At 56.9% G+C, this 17,608-nt stretch overlaps 1 long non-coding RNA gene across 4 annotated transcripts; it reads left to right on the top strand.

Moving 5' to 3' along the window:
• Nucleotides 1-1,841: 1,841 nt before the first annotated feature.
• On the top strand, nt 1,842-14,747 carry LOC309605179. Of its 4 annotated transcripts, XR_014231278.1 has the most exons (7): nt 1,842-2,042; nt 4,101-4,226; nt 4,371-4,536; nt 9,919-11,810; nt 12,678-12,871; nt 13,819-13,929; nt 14,439-14,747. It is a non-coding gene; the product is annotated as an uncharacterized lncRNA (long non-coding RNA). The 4 variants fall into 4 exon arrangements; XR_014231275.1 differs by having other exon boundaries at nt 4,101-4,536; XR_014231276.1 differs by having other exon boundaries at nt 4,101-4,536; nt 9,919-11,076.
• Nucleotides 14,748-17,608: the final 2,861 nt, after the last annotated feature.

The raw sequence follows: 17,608 nt of genomic DNA on the forward strand, positions 1-17,608 counted from the left end.
GGATGTCTCCTGGTCGGCTCGGGCTTCTCCAGATTTGGGCTCTGGCTAGATATACTCGGAGGGGCCTCCCTGGTGGTCTTTTATGGTTTCACAGCCAGAGTCTGCGGCTCCCAGCTCATCTCAATCAGACCCACTCAATTTACGAAGTCCTCGGTGATAATTTCCAGGATGCTGATCTGAACTTGCTTCTCACCCGAAAAATGTCTGCCTTCAGCACAAAGGTCCGAACTCCTCTGTGAACTTCAAAGCCCACAGGAGCACCGTCCTGAGATCTGGACAAGAGGGGCCCCAGGCCCTACACCTTAGAAGGCCCCTGGAGAGGGTAGATTGGTGGCCCGCAAAAGACATGTCCGCCTGGAACCCCCGAATGTGGTCTTATTTGATACAGAGGTCTTTGCTGATGGAGTTGAGATAAGACTCTAGAGCTGAGGTCATCATGAATCACCCGGGTGGGCCCTAAATCTAACGATGGGTGTCTTTATAAGAGACAGAGGGAGGACAGGTACCCACAGACACAGAGGGAAGGAAGGCCACGTGAGCACAGAGACAGAGGCTGGAGGGGCGCAGCCCAGGAACCCCTGGAGCTCCAGAAGCTGGAAGAGGCAGGAAGGATTCTCCCCCGGAGCCTCTGGAGGGAGTTCAGCCCTGTCGACACCTTGATTTTGGACTTCTGGCTTCCAGACCATAAGAAGAAATCTCCGCTGTTTTAAGTCCTCTAGTCTGGGGTGTTTTGTATGGCAGCCCCAGGACACTAACACGTGCCCACTGCAGGCTTTTGGGGTTGGACCCGAGGCTCAGAGTGGGGGGCCCACTGCCATGAGCAGCAGACTCCTCCCTGCGCCCCCCTTTCCTTCTCCTTACAATGTGATGACAACGGTGCCTGCTCTATAAGGCTTGAGATGACGAAATGGTCCTGTTGTGTAGAGCACTTGGAGCGGCTCCTGGCATCTACCCAGTGCGTTACTTGTTTCAGCTGTTATGGTGATGATTTTTATAATTTGCCCAGTCACTTGGCTTGTCGGTGGAGAGCCCGTATTTGAAGCCAGGTCAGTCAGCCGTCAAAGCCCATGCTCTTGATGCCTTTGTTGAACTGTGAAAATGGGCAAAATGAATGGGCCTGCTAGCGGGCCTGTAGTGTTATCACTAAAGGTGTTAGTGGTTGAGCTAAACAGACCTGAGTGGAGTTCAGGAACTGCCTGATCCAGGAGCATAGGGGCTTTGTCCAATTCACAGCTGCATTCTCAAGACTTTGAACTGTGCCTGACGCATAGTTGGTGCTCAGTAAGTCAGCTCTGAATGGATTGGTGATGAGCGATTTCTCTCCCTTCTCAGGAGGCCAGCGTTTTGGTCCAGTCTGCCTTGGTTCAGTGGGGAGGGGCAGGGATGGGCTCTCTTGCCCACATTCATGCTTGGGCAGGGGCAGTATGTCTTCGAAGGAATGTGCGAGATGAGCGGTAGAGATGAGCCTGGGAGGTCAGCCCTCATGCCTGACCCCGCGGAGGCTGAGAGGTTAGCAGCTTTGTCCCAGCTCGCACTCCTGGGTCTAGCTGCAGAGCAAGGCCAGAGGTCCTCCCTCCAGAACCCCGTGCCAATGACCACACAATCCAAGAGCAGGGTGGCCCTGGCCTGTGAGTTCCTGGTGGCAAGGCTGGCCGGCCGGGGTGAGCCGGAGGAGCTTACTGCCTGGGAGCTGGAAGGGCAGTAGCTCCGTCGGGTGGGCCCCGAAGGCCGAGGGTGAGGGTGGTGGGAGGGCCATGGTGTACTGTGTTTGGAAAGATCACCAGCTGCCGTTGGGGAATGGACTGTGGGAGAGGCAAGGGGGCTTTCAGTAGGAGGCTAAGGTTAGCAAGGATGTGCCTGGATTGGGGGGGCGGAGTTTCAGTTCAAAATGACCCAAAGTAGCCCACCTCCCTTTCTGCAGCGACCACGGGATGGACGGGAACCCCCTGAGACGGGGAGGGATCAATGTCTAGTGGGAAGAGGATGGGGAAGGACCCGGTTGTCCTATCTTCTTGGCCTCAGCTTCTCCATCTGTGAAACGGGTAAGGACCGATCCTGCCCGCCCATGTCTTGGCATCCAAGATGCCCGGGAAAGGACTTGGTCAGCTCGGCTCCTCCTGAACAAATGAGGCGTCTCTGATGGGGCTGGGACTCTGAGGGAGAGCAGGGAGGTGGGCTGCAGGGCCAGGCAACGCTGGGAGGGCCTGGGACCCTCTGCCTCCCTGCTCCTCTTTTTTTTTTTCTTTCTTTTTTTGGCTGCGCAGCGTGCAGGATCTTAGTTCCCCAACCAGGGATCGAACCCAGGCCCCTTGCAGTGCAAGCGCAGAGTCCTAACTGCTGGACCACCAGGGAAGTCCCTCCCTTGCTTCTCTTGAGACCCTGGAAAAGGTCTTGAGATCCATCATTGTTGGCTTGAGTTTTTGTTTGTTTGTTTGTTTGTTTGTTTAAGAGCACTTTAGTCGCTGTGAGAATCCTTGTTCCTCCTCTTTCGAAGCCCCATCCTCAGGGACAGCAGACCCTAATCTCTGGGCCCTGCAAGGGCCAGGCCTTCGAGCCGAGGCGCCTGCTGTTGGAAGAGGCCTGGCCAGTCATGGGGGCAGCTGCTCTGGGGGCTGGGGCCGGGGGAGGGGAGGGCTCATAAAAGAAACCCTTCCTGCCCTTCTTGGGCCTGGGTCCCCGAAGGACACCATGCCCGGGTGCCTGGGGCCATTCCAATGCCCCCCTCAACAAAAAAACGCCATTTGGTTCATCAAAGCCATTTTGTCCCCGGCAGGGCCCAATTTGCACCTGGCTGCAGGTCAGCGAACAGGCGGAGGAGGGGCTGCAATGGGTTTACGACGGGGCCGGGTGGACCCCGGGGGCCGGGCCCCTGGGGGCTGCAGAGTTGGCACCTTTTGGAGCCCCACTGCTGGTATCTGCCTCTCCCTGCAGGCCCCGCCCCCAGCCCACGGGGCCAGCGGGAGGCAGGTCTCTCTGGAACCAACTCCCAGGATGCAGCTGGGCTCCCAGACGCAGGGAAGGCCTCCAGGTGGGGTTGGTGGGCCCCGCCTCCTCCAGGGAAAGGCAACCCCTGGGTTAGCACCAAGGCTCCCTGCCTGGCCTGGCCAGAGCCACTCTGCCCTCAGCTGGTCTCCATGGGGCAGCCAGAGTGGTCTTCCCCAAAGCAGACTGGTCACAACACCCACCCACTGCCCGCCCCACCCCACCCCCCCCCCCCAGCTTATAGCCTTCCAGAGCCTTCTGTCAGGCTCAGAATCCCGGCTGCCCGTGCTCTCTTAGCCTCGTCCCCATCCCCCCTCCCACGGCTCACAAGGCTCCCGCTCTGTCATCCCAGGAACGCCCTCCCCAGTTCAATTATCACCTCCCCAGGTAGGTCTTCCCAGATTTTCCTGCCCAGCCATCCCTTCCTAAATCCCTGACAGCCCAGATTTCATGATGCGATCAGCATCTGTCCTCCCAGCTGGACTCTGGGCTCGCTGGGGGAGAGACCCCACTGGGGTTTGCTCCCCTCTGCGTCCCCACCCTCCGAGCAAGCCTGGGGCAGAGCAGGTGCCCCGCAAATGTGTGTTGAGTGGAGTCACCGCGGTGGTGGGTGTTTGCAGGTGTCCTGGCTGAGCCCTGGGGGCCTGTTGTTCCCTGTCAGGCCAAGGGGGCTCCAGTAGGACCCGACCACCGGGGACCCAGCTTTTCCTCCTCTGTCGCCGGGAGGGGCACACGCTCTGGGCTGGGGCAGCCCGAGGGTCTCCCCCGGTCCCTCCTCCACCACCAGGGCGGGGAGCCAGGGCACCGGCCCAGCCAGTGTGGCGAGTGTGGGGCTTTACGGTTTACACAGCCCCCCGAGGGCCCACCATGAGGAGACTGGGTGCTGGGCCCGGCTCTGGGCATGTCCCAGTCAGACACAGGTGAGATGGGAGAGGCCCAGCGCACAGGTTGCCTGTGACCATTCTGACAATGGTGACAAACTGGGTGTCTTCTAACAACACGAACTGATTCTCTTAGAGCTCTGGAGGTCGAGGTCCCCAGTGGGCTTGATGACTAAATTCAAGGCATCAGCAGGGCCGTGTGCTTCAGGGCAGAGTCTCTTCTCTTGCCTTTTCCAGCCCCTGGAGGCCGCCTGCATTCCTTGGCTGGTGGCCTCATCATTCCGACCTCTGCTTCTGCAGTCATGTCCCTTTCTCTGACTCTGATCTCCTGTGATGACACTGAGCCCATGCAGATAATCCAGGGTAATCTCCCCTTAGTTTAACTTCATCCTTAACTTCGTCACATCTGCAATTCACCTCTGCAACATAAGGTAACGAGTTCCCAGGTTCCCGGGATCGGGACGTGGACATTTACGGGAAGGGAGAGACCCTTGGTATCCTCTCCAGGAACCGAAAGGGAGCCCAGCTGACCGAGTCAGAAGGGCAGCAGCTCACCTGGCCCCAGGGGATCCTGGCCCTGTGTTGGACCAGACTCAACTATTAACTGTAGCATCTCCCTTGGTCCTCAGAACAGCCCTCTCAGGTAGATGCTGTCATCAGCCATGCTGTACAGGTGAGAAAAACCATAACCAACCAAATTCAGCCAGAAAAGCTGGGGCTTGAGTTCAGCTGGTGGGTGGGAGGCCGGACCCCCAAATCTTCCTACCACCCTGGTCCCACATGCTTGGTTTTCACCTTAACTTTGAGAAAGTTTTATTGGCATGTGATACACACACAGAAAAGTCCACAGCTCAGTGACTTGCCCTTCATAGCCAGTAGCCTGATCAAGACACAGCCAGCACCTAGCACCTTGCCCCAAGGGTAACCGCTCCTGACTCCTATCAGCAGATCTGAGTTTTGCCTGCTTTCGCTTTGTATGAAGGAATCATCCGGTGTCTGTGCTCTGGGGTCTGGCTTCATTATCTTGACATTTGTCTGACCGTCCTTGGGTGGGTTGCAGGCCACGTGTTGTTCTCAAAGCTCCACGGTACGCCACTGCACGGAGACACCAGGGTTACCTATGCTCTCACCTCTCCATGGGCTTTTCTAACCAAAGCTGCAGAGAACATTCTAGTGCGCGCCTTTTGGGGTACGTGTGCATGCATTTCGATTGCGTATACACAGGAGCACACAGGCTGAGCAGGGCTCGCCTTCTTTTTGTATTTTCAGTCTTGTTCAGATATAATTCACATACCATGCCATTTGCCCATTTAAAGTGTGTAACGCAGTGGTTTTTAGTACATTCACAGTTATGTGCAACTATCAGCACAGTTCATTTTAGAACATTTTCATCACCTGAAGAAGAAACCCCATACACTTTAGCTATCACCCCTCTTAAATCTCACTCCTCCCAGACCCGGGCAACCACTAATCCACCTTCTGTCTACACACTTGCCTGGTCTGGACTTTTCACATGAATGGAGTCCTATACTACGTGGTCTTTTGTGACTGGCTTTTTTTGTTTAGCAGAATGTTTTCAAGGATCATCCATGTTTTAGCGTGTGTCAGGGCTTCCTTCCCTTTTATGGCTGAATAGTGTTCCGTTTCGTTTCTCCTACTATTGGTTGATTGCCATCTGGGTTGTTTCTACTTTGGGGCAGTGTTGAACGATGCTGCTATGAGCGTTCAAGTGCAAGTTTTCGTGTGGACTTATGTTTTCATTTCTAGGAATGGAATTGCAGGGCCATAGGGAGCTTTCAGGCTTTTCCCAAGTCATCCTCACCGACACCTGTTATTATCTGACTTCTTGATTCCAGCCGTCATGGCGGGTGTGAGGAGGTGACACCCTCACTCTTGCCTGAGCCCTGCCCGAGTCCCTTGTGAGGGACAGCGTGGCAGAGGATCTAGGGTCCTCCCCGCTGCATCCCCAGGCAGGTGGGGACCTACCTGGCTGCTGGGCTGACAGCCCTGAACAGCATCTCTGATCTTCCCTGATTGCTGCTCTTGAGGACTGAAGTCTCCCTGGGCTGGCCTCTGACGCCTTCCCTTTCCAACTAGGACTGAGAAACTCAATGCCTACTGACTGAGCGCCAGCTGTATACCCAGCCATGTTCTAGCATCTAGAGACTCAGGGCAAGTGGGGAGAAGAGGCCCTGGCTTCCTGGACCGGCCCTACATTCCGGAAGGGCAGGCAAATGGATACATGGGACCACCTCAAACCATGGAAAGTGCCTCAAAGCCAACAGTGGGGTGATATGCAGAGGGCGTCCGGGGCCGGGAGGACCCCCGGGTGGGTGCTGGGACCAGCTGGCTCAGGGTGCTTGCACCGCATGGCCAAGGCAGGTGCTCACGGGGCAGCTGAGCAGCGTGTGTAGTGTGGGTGGGGGCCCAGGGCATGGATTTTGAGGCAAAATCAGCCTCTCCAGCCGCAGTCAGGCCTGCAAGCCACGGGCCAGGCATTCCCAGGCCTGGTGCTTCGAACTGTGGGTCCGAGTGAGGCAGTGGGTTGGCGGAGCCTTTAATCAGGCCGAAATGGCTGTGGAGGCCCCCAGGAAACACACACATGAGGAGCCGAGCAAGGCTGGCCCAGCCATTAATTCCAGTGTGAGCCAGTTTAATAAATAGCTAAAGAAAGAAACTGCGAACAGCTTCACGATTAGCCCGGACTCCTCACTAAGTGGTAGGTGGATTCCCGTTTTCCTAAAATAAGTTCTTTCCATTGCCTGGTGGCGAAGCAGCCGGAGTCCTCTGCGGGATGAAAGCCCCTCCTGGCTGCTGAAACACAGCTGCAGGGACCGCAGAGTTCCCTGGAGTTGGAGCAAAATGACCGATTGCAGCTTCGGGAGCCCTTCGCAGATAAAACACCCCCCTCCAGGGCTCTGAGCCCTGCTTCTCCTCGGGCATCGTGAAGACACGTGCACACTTGTACCTGCCAGCCTGTCAACCTTGAACTGCTCCCCGGGTGCCAGGGGACCCCTGACACCATGGGATCCCTTGGGAGCAGACCTCCCTCCCCTCCAGAATCTCCCTGGCAAATCACACTGGAAGTGGGTGCCTGTACTCAGGAAACCCCCTCACCACCTGCCAGCAGCCCGGTGACCCCTGAGCCTCGGCTGTCCACTCTGTGAAATGGGGCCTCCCCCACAAGGTAGTGCAAAGCAAGGTAGAGTGCGAAGCTCTCAGGGTGGCATTAGGTACGTGGAGGCCTGAGCCGGGTCCAGCCCCACTGTCTGCTCTCTAGACACCCCAGATGGCTCTGTCTCAGAATTGTCACGGAGAGACGGAGGTCGGGGAGGGGACACGCTTGTCCGTGATGACCACCTGGCCCATCTGCCTTTCCCAGATCTAATTAATATTAAGCATCTCACCTTCTCTTGGTGTTCGGGGTCTGATTGGCTGTCCTGAGCCCACTGCACCTTTACAAAAACGCAGTGAGGCCTGAATAAACGTTTGCCCATTCTACAGATGTGGACAGAGAGGCAGAGAGCAGGGGCAGATGGACACAGGGGCAGAAAAGCACACGTGGTGACCTGGCAGGGCCAGAGCCAGACCCCGGACTCGGAATGCATTCCTCTTTCATCTCTGCAGTGTTCTCACCCACAACCCAGGATGCAGCCTTACAGGAGCCCCCCATCCCTTACCCAAGCTGGGCTCACATCTCAGTGGCTGGCTGCCATCCTCCCTTTTGGGGCCAGGTTCATGGGTGTATTTTAGGAATTTGCTGGCGTCATGGGCTGAACTGTGTCTTCCCCCACCCCAAATTCCTGTGTTGAAGTCCTGACCCCCAGCACCTCAGAATGTGGCTGTATTTGGAGATGGGTCTTTAAAGGAGCAAATAAGGTAAAATGAGGTCACTAGGGTGAGGCCCTAATCCCATAGGACTGGTGTCCTTATAAGAAGAGGAGGTCAGGACACAGACACACACAGAGGGACGATCCCGTGAGGACACAGGGAGAAGACGGCCGTCTACACGCTGAGGAGAGAGGCCTCGGGAGGAACCAGCCCTGCCCACACCTGGATCTGGGATTCCAGCCTCCAGGACTGGAGACAGTGAATGCCTGCCGTTTAAGCCTCCCACTCTGCAGTGCTTTGTTATGGCAGCCCCGGCAAACTATACAGCTAGGAACACTTTGTTCTCATCTCCTGATGTTTCTGCCTGGTGGTGGGGTGAGGGGTGGTCCTCCCTGCCCCTCCCCCGACCCCACAACCAGGGCACATGAGCTGCCAAGAAAAAAGACACCTCTTATTATTCACTTCTGGAGATGTGTTGATCACACCCTTCCTCCTTAACCCTATGATCTAGGGGCCACCTTTGAAATCAGACCTGAGCACAGAGAGGCTGAGTCACTGGCCCAGCCTCACACAGCATCAAAGACTTGTTTCCAACCTCTTGCCTCCTGGCTGCCAGGGGCTGGAGAGCAGGGCAGAGTGAGACGGGACCCGGAGTGGCTGACCATCCAGACTGGGGCGGGGCCTGCATCCCCCACGTTGGCTAGCGGAGACCACTCTTACGGCCTATCCAGCTGGGCCTCCGAGCCCACGTGGGCACGGCCATGCTGAGGTGTGCCTTCCTGAGCCACAGTCCGGGCTGGAATGTTCTGGAAGCTCCTCCAGCCACTGCAGCAGCTTCAGGCACTGCAGCAAAGCGCCCACAAGATGCTTATTGATAAGCTACTTGTAAATGGGGAGGAGCTGTGATAATCAATGCCATGAAGTGATGTTAAGTGTGCGAGTAGCCCAGGTGCACTTGGCTGGGAATCAGAAAGCCAGCAGCTGCAGCCCCAGGGCTCCCCGCTTCCCAGGTCAAGCTCCGGCCCCTTTCCTCTTCTTCCATGCTGTGCACCATCTTTTTCAGTTGATTTGTTTGCTTTTCAATAATTAATAGACTATTATTTTTAGTGCAGTTTGAGATTTACAGGACAATAGAGCTGATAGTATGTAGCGTTCTATACCCCCCAGGCCCCCCTGTTATTAACATCTTGCATTAGTGGGACACCGTTTGTTACAATTGATGAACCCAGACTGATACAGTAGTATTGGCTAAAGCCCATGGTTTACTAGGGTTCACTCCTCGTGTTGTATTTCCTGTGGGTTTGTCAAAGTGTAGTATCACGCAGACAGGGGAGCCCCGTGGTGTGTGTCAACGTGTGTTCGAAGCGATCCTTATAGGCAAGGACCTGGGTCGAGGTGGCATGAGGGGTCCAGATAGATGGAACCCAGCAGCTAACTTTCCATCCTTGTTTTCGTGCCTCTGTCTTCACCTTTAAACTGGATGACCTGTGCACAGCGAATGGTCGGGTCTCACTCGTGTACCCAATTGGACCATTTCTGCCTTTTATTTCGGAGCGTTTAGACCATTTATATTCAGTGTGGTCCCTGAGATGGTTGGGCTGATGGATGCCTTGCTGGTTTTTTCTGTCTCTGTTCTCTGTCTCCCCTTTCTTCTTCCTTCTCCATCTGCTTACTAGCTTTACCTCTTTGTTTTCTTTTTGTTTGCTTGTTTAGCGCTCGCTTTGAAGTCTGTGTATCCCCATTTACCATCGCATCATACACAGTTTTATGCAGAGTAAGAAACTAACTACAATATCCCTCCCCCATCTCTTGTGTTCTGGTTTTCATACATTTACTTTTACATATGTTGTGACCCCCCCGCCCAGAATAATCTATAATTATCTTTGCTTTAAGCAGCCACTTAAATATTTTAAGGAGATTTTAAAAAAGAAAACTTTATTTTGCTTCATGAAAGGAACTGTTTCCCTGGTGCCTTGCTAATCCTGGGTAGTGTGATTTTTTTTTAAAGTTTAGGACATTTGGGAGGCAAAAATTATACTTTAGTGGACATTCCTTTGATGATAGAGCACTGAGTGCTGTACAGTTTATATAGTAATAATACTGAACGTTAATTGAGCACACACTATGTGCTAGGCTCTCCACTGCCTGCTTTATGTCCACGAAGTCATTTATTCTATGAAACAGCGCTGCGAGGTGGATTCTGTTATTATGTCTGTTGTTGCAGATGAGAAAACTGAAACACCCAGAGAGTGTCCCTGCCACACCCCCGCTGCTGCTGGACAGGACCAGGGTCACCCACCAGTGTTTTCCCACCCAGCCCACGCCAGCCAGGGCCCAGCCAAGCCACCTGCAAAACCACTACACAGCCCCACCACCTGGCCTGACTCCGGGGCTGTTGGCAAAGTGACAATGCAAGCCCCTTGTTAAAGTTATTAAATATCCAGAATATATAAAGAACTCTTACCATTCGACAACAAAAAGAACAACACGCAAGAGGACTTGAATAGACATTTCTCCCAAGAAGACATCTGCATGACCAATAAGCACTTGAAAAGATGCTCATTCTTCTTTCCAATGCAAACACAGTGGCAAGATCAGGCAGATGTCGTTTGGAGAAGTCTGGGCAAGAGAAAGTTGCTGTTGGTTTTTTTCATGGAGAAACGTCTGGGCAAGCGGTGCTGGGCAGTGGTCAGCGCCTTGGGGCACGACTGCCCGGGAAACCTGGGTGTTATTTCCTGGCTCACATCGCAGAGCGAGTGAGGCGGGAACCCAGGCTGCGGACGTTGGGGCTGTGCTCTGTCCAGTGCTGACCTGCTTCCCGGGAGAGTCCTGGGCCGTCAGAGCCCCAAAGACTGTCTGTACCTCTTGCATACCCGGCTGGGGAGCACGGAGAAGGAGGGGACAAGAGAGCCAGGGACCATCCGGTCCCTGCTGCTGTCCCCAGCGCACCTCTGGTTTGCTCTGCTTTGTCTGCAAATGCTCCATTTCATTTGGGAAACAGGAGGTCCTGCCAAAGAACGCTTTTAAATAGTGACGTGCAACCACGGCCTTACAAGAGGAAGACTCAGGGAAGGGAAGCAGCTCGTCCAAGGCTCCGAGGGCTCCTGCTCGGTGAGAACCACTGTGTGTCAGAGTCCGCGCTGGCTGTCTTGTCCTGGCTGCCCTGATGCCCCGTGGCGCAACCCCAGCTGATGGCAGGATGCACTAGAACCTCTGCCTGGTCTCCTGCCATGGGAAAGCCTTAGGGTTCACGTCCCACCCCCCAGAACCAGCTGCGTTCAGCTCTGTCTGATGCGGGAGATCTGGTGTCTGTCCCAGACAAGAGAACCGTCTTTGTAGCGCTTATCCACGCCAACTCCTGCAGGAATGCAGGGACCGTCCTGTGAATTCCCCTCCTTCCTGGACCTGTGGGCCACCTCTCCTCACACACAGTGGGTACTCAGCACACACAGTGGGCACTCAGCACACACACACTGGGGCTTCCTGAGAGAAGCCGAGATCTGGGCTCACAGCACAGCAGAGCAGAGGGTCACTTTGAAAGTTGGTCCTGATCTATCACTCCTGCAGCCACCAAGCCCACATAACACCCCATCACTCTGAGAGGGGCATCCTTAGCACAGTGGACCCACAGGCCCTCGGCATCCTGCCCCGCCGCCTTCGGTACTCAGCTCACAGCCTTCCCCCATCCCCGGGCCCAGCTACGGGCCACACTCTGCTGCCGCAGGACCTTGGCACATGTGTGCTCCGTGGTTTAGAGCGGTCCTGCCCATCCACCCTCACCTGGCGAATGCCCTTTCCTTCCATCAGGACAGACTGCTTTCGATTTTGTGTCCTCTCCTCCGGGCTCTTATCTCTCCCATTTCTGTAGTTAGCTCGTCTCCCCGCCTCCACCCCAGACTGAGCTGATGCGTGACGGCTGAGGCAGGTGTTGGGATCCCAGGAGTGGAGGAAGCTACCCAAGCTGCCCAAGGGGACGTCAGCGCTAAGCAAATGGAAATCAGTACTAGGCCTGAAGAGGTGGGCAGCCTGGGACAGGGACCGTCGCCAGCCAGGCCCCTCAGGAGCCATATGTGCCCCTCATAAGTGGTTGCCACACACCCTGTTGTGTGGACATTGGTAAGTCAGAGTTAGTTATCACCACTGGGTGACTAGGGTCTCTCCCTTACCAGCCTGTGAGCAACCACAGAGCACAGATGAGGAGCATGTCCTGGATGAAAGCACTTGAGCTTCCTGAGCCTCAGTCTTCCCATCTGTAAAATGGAGGTGATGATCCTGTCTCTCCTGAAAGGGCTGGGCGAGGTGTTGGCATTATGGGTTCTGAAGTCTGGTGCCTGGAGTGTCCCCAGGATAGATAAGGGCCCAGACCCACTGGGTGCCTGTTTCCAGCGTGGAATAGGACGGCGAAGGGGGCTGACCACTGGCCGCCCAGGCTCCCTGCCCCCACCAGTCAGGCACAGCAAAGAGCCCAGAGGGGTGGCGGGCTGACGCTGCTGCGGCTTTGGTGTCCCTTCAGCTCCGTGATGGCCCCTTTGAAGGTGCCGAGACTGACGGCCCCTTTGCGGCCGGAGTGGGGCTGGTCTGGGAGCTGGCACCCCGTCACCAGGGCGTGACCGCGGGAGGGGACCTCCCCTCCGCGGCCTGGGGCTTTGTGCAGGGCGGGCCGCGTGCTGGCTGGGCGGCTGGAGACAATGGGGGCTGCGGCTGGGCCGGGGGCTGGCATAGCGGGCTGGCAGTGAAGCAGAACAAATCCACAGGGACCTTCCTGTACCTCCGCCTGCGCAAGTAACCTAATCTGGGGGGAGCAGGGCCGCGGCCGGGGTTGGGGCACCGCTGCGGCCTTCGGGCTGCAGTGTGTGTTCACGGTAATTTGAGGGCTTCCACTGGGGGGTTCCCGATCATTTGATGTGGCAATTAACGAGGGGACTTTTGTCGTCCGGAAAGACACAGCCGCCCACTTCAATCACCCTGTTTATGCCCCGGCAGAAGCCAAACAGCCCCAGCGGCAGATAACGGGTGGACTTCAAACGGCTCCAGGTCGGTCGCCCCTGGAACCGCCAGGCCGCGCAGCGCCCCCCTGCCTTTCATGCAGCCAAAGCGTTACTTTTCCCATGAGAAGTTCCGGCCCTAATGGCAGCGGATGACAAAGACAGGCGCTCACCCACTCGAGCCCTTTTCATGTGGGTACCTGGCTCTTGAGGTGGGTGGGAGAAGGGGCAAGTCATTTCCCATTGATTCAAAGGGCACGTGCCCCCCGCACCAAGTGGGGCGGGCCGGGGGTACCCGGGATGCCCACGAGGGCCTGTGTCCCTGCCCCTTCCATGTAAGGGGTGGCAGCTCCAGACTCGGACACCCTCAGAAGGAGCCCCCCTATTTGGAGTCAGTTCCTCTGTGGGTCCGATGATGAGGTGACAGTGAGGATCATGATGACGTCAGCCTCAGCCCAGCCCTCTGCTGAGTGTGGCAGGCTAGCCTCAGCCCCGAGCCAGCCTCACGCCGGCACCCGCTGGTTTACAGACTGCGCTGGTGAAGGTGTGGGGACTCGCCCGGGGTTGCACCTGGGCCCAGGGAACAGAAACCCGTGGGACCTGGCTGCACCGGGCGCCCATCCTGCCTGCCGTCCCGACTCTGCGGCTGAGGGCTAGCCGAGACCTCGTTGATCGTCCTCATCAGGAACCTGGGCCTTTTCCTCAAACCTAACCATTGCTGTAGCACAAGGTTGCGAGGGCCAGGCAGAGAAAAGCCTCAGCCCGTGCTGGGACCTTAGTAAAAGCTCAGCCAATTCCCCTCTGGGCCTCTGTTCCCTCACCTGTGAGCTGGGGGACCAGAGGGACCACAGATGCAAAACACCCGGCACACCTGCTGGGGCCCAGCCCATCCAGCCCGCCGGGTCAGTGCCTGGCTGGGGCCCCACCCGACCAGCTGACATCTAACCCCAGGCTCCTCATGGGCTGTCGCAGCAGGAACCAGGTGGGGTGGGGCATGGGGAGAAAAGGGCTGGTGGGACCTCCACGCCCATCTGTACCCAAGCCAGGTGCCACCTGAGTGCTCACACAATAGACACAGACGGGCCCTTGCCGGTGGAGTAAATTCAAGCCTTCATCATTGGCTGAGTCATTCCTTCTAGACCCTGCCGCGGTGACAGAAGGACAGAGAGGGGCCCAGGCTGCTAGAACTTCCACTCGGTGGGGTCTGGCAGACAGTAAAGACAGACAGGACCCTTCCAGGATGGTCAGCGGTAAGACTGGGGACGGTGGGAGGGGAAGGGGCGGGGGAGGACGGGGTCCGTGTTGACTGGGCAGTGAGGGAGGGATCCCCTGGGAGGTGATGCTGGCGCAGGGGACGATGAGAGGGACCGGGCTGACCTGCGGGAGGAGGAAGTCTGTGGGCTCAGGGACCAAGGAAGCACCAGTATGGGGGAAGCTTGCCAGGGACCTGGCAAGGACAGCGGGACCCCATTTGGAAGGGCCTTGCCTGCCAGCAAAAGGAGCTTGCTTTTACCCCGAAAACATAGGAGCCACTAAGATGATGCTCCAGCCTTGCCATGCCCCTGCTCTACAGCCTTCAGTGGCTCCCCATGGCTTCCCCCAACAATCTCTTTCTCACACTGGCATTCAAGGCCCAGCATAATGTGGACCTAACGCCTCTTGTGATTAGGACTCCAGCCATCCCCTCACACGCCAGCCCGCCTACAGCCTCCCCGTTCCCTAAATGTCTCCCACGATCCTGCCTCTGTCCTTTGATCAGGAGATGTCTCCATCCCAAATGCCGCCTCTGCTACCGCTCCTCCAGCAAGGAACTGTAGGATTCATCAAGGCCTGGTGAAAACATCACGTCCCCCAAGAGGGCGCCTGACCCTAGGTTCCCTGGGGTGGACTGCATGGGCAGCCCAGCTGTGTGGCCTTAGGTGAGGCGTTAGCTTCTCTGAGCCTCTCTGTAAAACGGGATAATAATAGCAAGTACCACCTAGGGTTGTTGCTGGGATTAAATGAGCTAATGGGACTGGTCAGATTGATTGGCGTTGCCGTATTTCATGTAATATAAGACACCACTGATTGTAAGATGCACCATTATTTTATATCCCTCTAAGGGTGGGAAAAGCTGACAGTTAAACCGTGACACACCTGGAAGGTCCCTTTGAGTGAGCCAAAGAGTTCAAATTTTAACAGGAAGGAAACAGTTGAGGGTTTTAAGCTAAGGAAGTACAAGAACAGATCTGAGCCCTAAGAGGCCTCCAGCTGCTGTCCTTCTGGAATTTTCCCCCTAGAATTCCAAAGCTGGAAAGAATCAGGGAAATTGAGACACAGAGAAGAGGAGGCCAAGCTTGGGGTCACCTGGGGAGCTGAATCTCCAGGTGGAGGTGAGGGAGGGATGGGTTAGCGCGGAGCAAAGGACCCTCCCCTCTCCCCGAGTCTCCTGTCCTCAGAGGGGGCAGAGGCCACCATGGTCCTTGCCTCTCCCACCATCACATCCTCCCACTGTTGCACACTCGGCAGCAGGCCCAGCGAAGGTCTGGGAAATCGAGTTTTCGGTGGTCAGTTCCCATTCCAAACAGAAAAGGGGATTTGGGGTTGACGGGTCGGAGTCCAGGGTGAGCCCTTTTGCGATGCCACCACAATTCACTTGTCCACTATTCAGTGTCACATCTGCTGGGTGGAGCTGGAGGGACTGGAGATGAAACACCTGGGGGTCATGACCTGGCAGGAGAGTTGGACAGGTAAACAGCAGGAGCTTATGGGAGCACCAGCTGGGGGAAGTCCGGGCAGACTTCCTGTAGGAGGTTACGGAGGCCCGTGGGCGGCTTGGCTGCAGCATCTGGATAGAAGCCCCTCCAGAGCTTGGTCCTCCTTCCTGGAGCCCCGGGTTCCCTCTCCCTCTGGGCTGCCCTCAGGCAGGAGCCTCAGTAGCTCTGGTCCTGGTTTCTTTCCTTCAGTGTCCTCAGCCATGTTGGCTGGGTTGAGTATCAGCAGGGGGGCTCGGGTTCTTCCTCCACGGAGCACCTGCCGGGTGCTGAGCACTTGTTTCATGGTCTGGGAAGGGGGAGAGGCAGTGGTGAGGACCCAGCTCTATGCTCACTTGCTGTGTGACCCTGGGTTAAAAGCTGCCCTTCTCTGGGCTGACAACGTCTCTCTTCCTAATGCCCAGAGACCATACTGTTACCACCCTCCTTGTCAGTAAATGAAGAGGTGGGGTGCTGAGCCGGGGCTCTGACCCCAAAGCCCAGCACCTTCACCTCCCACCCCTGCCCACCCCGTGTGGCAGCCACCTCCCCAGCCCCGTTGCCAGGCGCGGGGGCTCAGGCTCCACCTCGGGCACGTGCCCGGCCCGGCCTGGCTTCTACCCCAGCTGGCGCCTCTGCCCGCCTCTTCCTGCACCCACCCACCTCCCGCGCACAGCTGGCTTCTTCTCAACATGTAGGTCTTGACTGGAAGTCGCTGCCCTGAGCAGCCTTCCCGGACCAGCGCCACCCTGGCTGCTCCATCCGCCCCTCCCCCAGCTCCCCAGTCTCTGCTTTTCCCCCCTCTGGGCCCATCGGCTCCCTCCCGCCCCCCCTGGGCTGCACGTTGGGGGTGGGACACAGGCACGCCCAGCCTTCAGAACACACAGGCATGAGCACAATGGCTAGTGACACGTCGTGCTCCAAGGGGGGCAGTGCTGGGGACGTTTTCAGTGGGGTTTGACTTCCGGTCCCTGCGCTAAGAAAAGCAGAAATGTGCAGCTTTTCCCACTCGTGTGGAAGATAGAGAAAGGTGCTCAGGCCACCTGCATGAACCGCAGACTCACGAGTTCCAGCTCCTTCTCGGCTCGGGCAATGCCTTCTCATCTTTGGTGTATAAGTGTGGTTTTGAATTTTTCTTAAGGTCCATAAACAAAGACAGACCTCCCATGTGGCGGTGTTTGTACTTTTGGAATTGGTCAACCTGCAGGGTCAGGAGCGTCTTCAGAGGCTCTGTCTCTCTTTGTCTACGTGATCCTGTCCAGGGCCCACGGGTGAGGCCTGAGTCCGGGGCTGGCGCTGCCACCACGCTCCTGGCCCCAGGGACACAAACCCCAACAGACTGATGACTTGCCAAGGAGGGCCTCCCTTCCTAACGACCACAGCACCAGATGGCCAGGCCCAGGCACCAGCTCTGCCCGGCCTGCCCTCAGAGGGTGGCTTGGGGACCCGGCCTTGGAGGGCGACCCTGGCAGAAAGGACTCAGAGGAAAGATGGAGGAAGGGCCCCCACCCCATTCACGTAGCCAACTGGGGTGAGACCACAGGGGTCAGTGGTCACCCTGCGGGGGAGGGTCACACGAGACGCTGATCTCTTCTCTGCCGGGTGGTGGTGGTTACATAGGTGCCACTTCACAGCTAATCATGCAACGGTTCAAGGGGTGATGCGGTGCCTGGGCTTCGGAGCGGGTCTGGGTCTGGCTCTGCCACTTGCTCTGTGATGGGGCAGCTCGCTGACCTCTCCATGTCTAACCTGTGGGATGGGAGACAGGACTGCTTCCGTCCTGAGTGTTTCGAGGGTTCAGTGAAACAGGGTGTGCAGGGGCTCGGGCCAGAAGGAGCAAAGCTACTCCCTCCTCCACCACCAGAATCAGTATCACTGTCAGATCAAAAGCCAGGGAAGGGCTTGGCAGTGGCTCTGCTGGGCTTCTGAGTTCACCGCAGCCTGGGTGTGGAGGAAAGGAAGGTTCCGGGCCAGTGCAGGCAGCCAGGTGGGTGCCCAGAGGCGCAGCCCGGCCGGTGGATCTCTCGAGGCCAGCTCTGAAATTAACAAGGATTTGGGACCTTAAGTATCATGGGGGTGGGGCTAGGCACCTCTAGCTGCAGTGGGGCCATGGGGCAGGCAGCCTGACCCCAAGGGAAGCACAGAGCTGCTGGTGGTCACTGCAACTCCTTTAGCGACCAGTCAAGCCTTCCGCATT

The sequence above is a fragment of the Balaenoptera borealis genome (assembly GCF_965194805.1).
Source record: "Balaenoptera borealis genome assembly, chromosome: 11".
Lineage (NCBI taxonomy): Eukaryota > Metazoa > Chordata > Mammalia > Artiodactyla > Balaenopteridae > Balaenoptera > Balaenoptera borealis.